The following is a 3150-nucleotide window of genomic DNA, read 5'->3' as shown; positions in this document are numbered from 1 at the left end:
TTCATAAACCCATGCAAGGACTCTCACACCCAGAATTGCACCTATATAGACACTTTCATAGCCCTTTAGATAGTGGTACAGAGAGGCGCACACTTACTAATATACTTATAAAGACACTGTTACAGCTGGTAACATATGCATTGAGACACTTATGCACCTAAAATGATACTTATTAAGACTATGTAATATTAAATGTGCTCTTTTGCATTGAATGTCTGCTTTTAGTTTGCGAATCCGCAGATTCGATAACTTGTTTTAAAAAAAGGATTTACAGTTAAAAATAACAACTGTTTGCGACATAGGGTGACTCTTAGAAGATCTGTTGTGTTCTTTGTGTGCATATGATGACTGCATATATGAGCGGATGTAGAAACACTGTTGCTTTCACCTGTGAAGTGAATATCATCTCTCCTGTGTATTCCATGCATGTTGAACCACAGTTTATTATTGTAGATAGAGCCCATATTATCGTGACATACTCACTCATACACACACTGACAAACTCTTGGTCTCACAAATAGATACACTGACACACCCACGGACACACTGATGCATTAACTGGCATTCAGTCATTGAAACATACACACAGTGACACACTCTAGAACTCACTAATACGTACACTGACTCACCCATAAACAGACTGATGTATAAAGTAGCATGGTCGCTAAGTCACTCCTACAGACTCTGACTCACCCTAATTCTCACTAATACATGCACTGACACACCTATGAACACTTATGCATTAACTAACATACTCACTTACTCAGTCCTGCACACACTGACACAACCCAGGTCTCACTAATAGATACACTGACACACCCGTGGACACACTGATGCATTAACAGACATTCACTCTTTCAGTCATACACAGAGTAACCCACTCTAGAAAGCACTAATATGTACACTGGCACACCCATGGACACACTGGTGCATTAACTGGCATACTCACCCAGTCATACACACATACCCATGTAAACACTAATGTATTAACTGACATACTCACTCATCCAGTCCTACACACTCTGGCACACCATAGGTTTTACTTTTACATACACTAACTCACCCACGCATACACTGATGTATTGACTCACTCATATACACACTGAGACACTCTGGGACTAACTGATACATACACTGACACACATATGGACACACCAACAATTCACTAACACATTCAAACAGTTACTCATACACACACTGACACACTCTAGGACTGACTACTACATACACCGACACATCCATTGATTCACTAATGCATTCACTAACATACTCTTGCACCTACTTCTACACACTCTGAGACGACCTACAACATACATACACTGACACACCCATGAACACACTGATCCATTAACTGAAATACTCATTCACTTAGTCATACACACACTTACACACACACCCTAGATATAACTAACAGATACATTGACACATTCATGGGAACACTGATACATTAACTGACATTCACTCACTCAGTCCTACACACTCTGACACATCCTAGAAGTCACTAATGCATACGCTGAAAAACACATAAACAGACTGATGTATTCAGTAACATACTCACTGCGTCACTTATACACACTCTGACACACACTTGCTCTCAGTAATACATACACTGACAGGGGGAAAGGGAGAGGGCGAGAAGGGAGGAGGCCCGTGGGAGCCAGGGTGTCGTGTGCAAACCTGTGTGTGGCGCAGCGGAGGAGGAGGAACCGACAACAAACAGGGCCGTAAGGGAGGAGGCGGCAGGAGGAGGTCGATGGAGTAGTACTTCTAACTAACACCATGAGCAGCAACGAATGCTTCAAGTGTGGACGTTCAGGCCATTGGGCTCGCAAGTGCCCCACTGGAGGTGGTCGTGGGCGTGGCAGACGAGGCCGTGTTAGAGGTGGCTTTACTTCTTCCAGAGACATATGCTACCGTTGTGGAGAGTCAGGTCATCTTGCCAAAGACTGTGAAGTTCAGGAAGATGCCATTTTTGTAGCCTGCTACAACTGTGGCCGGACATTGCCAAGGACTGCAAGGAGCCTAAGAAGGAGAGGGAGCAGTGCTGTTACAATTGTGGGAAACCAGGACACCTGGCTCGCGACTGTGACCACGCAGATGAGCAGAAATGTTATTCTTGTGGGGAGTTCGGACATATTCAAAAAGATTGCACCAAAGTGAAATGCTACAGGTGTGGAGAAACTGGCCACGTAGCCATCAACTGCAGCAAGACGAGCGAAGTCAACTGTTATCGTTGTGGGGAATCAGGGCACCTTGCACGGGAATGCACAATTGAAGCTACAGCTTAAATAATGTCCATGTCGCCCCTCCTTTTTTTGATTGATGGTTGTATTATTTTCTCTGAATCCTCTTCATTGGCCAAAGGTTGGCAAATAGATGCTAGTCCCAGGCCAGTGAGCTTCACTTGACGTGCAACATGAGGAAAGGGGTGGAAAAATCGACTTTCTGCATTTAACTACAAATATGTTTATGTTTAGTTTGGTAGATGTGTTGCGTATAATGCTTTGTTAAAGAACCCCCTTTCTGTGCCACTGGTTAATAGGGATTGAGTGGGAAAAGTCGAGTCAGACGAGGTGACCCTCGCCAAGTTCTTGGTAGTGAGCAAGTGCAAGAGGGGTTTAGGAAAACTTGGGGACGTGTCTGTGAACTTCCATAAGTCATTTATTATTGCAATGGTGGCCTTGGATTTACTGACTGCAACCTCTTCATACATTAAGTGCATCTGTATATCGGGCCGTACTACAGTTCAAAGCAAGAGTGGGAGTAAAGATTCACATACCTGTGAGTGACCACAAAAGAAAAATCAAGAATGAAAGTAAAATCTAATTTGGTTATTGAATGATAACTACCATTGGAGATGACTGGTGCTCGCAGCAATGTTTTAAATGAAATATACAGCAGAGTAAGGTAATCTAAACCATACATCAATACACCAGAAAAGACACAAAGAGCAGACTTGGAGCTATTAAGGAGTTAAAGAAATGTGTTTTCACTGAAATCAAGATGTTATTTTTGTACACTATATCACTTAAACAAATGTTTGAGTTTCATTTGCTTGTAATTAGTTTTTAAAATCGGATGGGAAAAGCAACTGAAGTCCTAGAAAATAGAAATTTAATTCTAAACTATCAATAAAGCTGGAGGAGGAAG

The 3150-nt window shown here is 42.3% G+C and overlaps 1 pseudogene; it reads left to right on the top strand.

The window, feature by feature from the left end:
• Positions 1–1779: 1779 nt before the first annotated feature.
• Positions 1780–3150, top strand: LOC144753846 (CCHC-type zinc finger nucleic acid binding protein pseudogene; annotated as a pseudogene).

This window comes from Lissotriton helveticus, chromosome 5_1, assembly GCF_964261635.1.
Source record: "Lissotriton helveticus chromosome 5_1, aLisHel1.1, whole genome shotgun sequence".
NCBI classification, from domain to species: Eukaryota; Metazoa; Chordata; class Amphibia; order Caudata; family Salamandridae; genus Lissotriton; species Lissotriton helveticus.
This window is presented reverse-complemented; position numbering and strand designations above follow the sequence as displayed.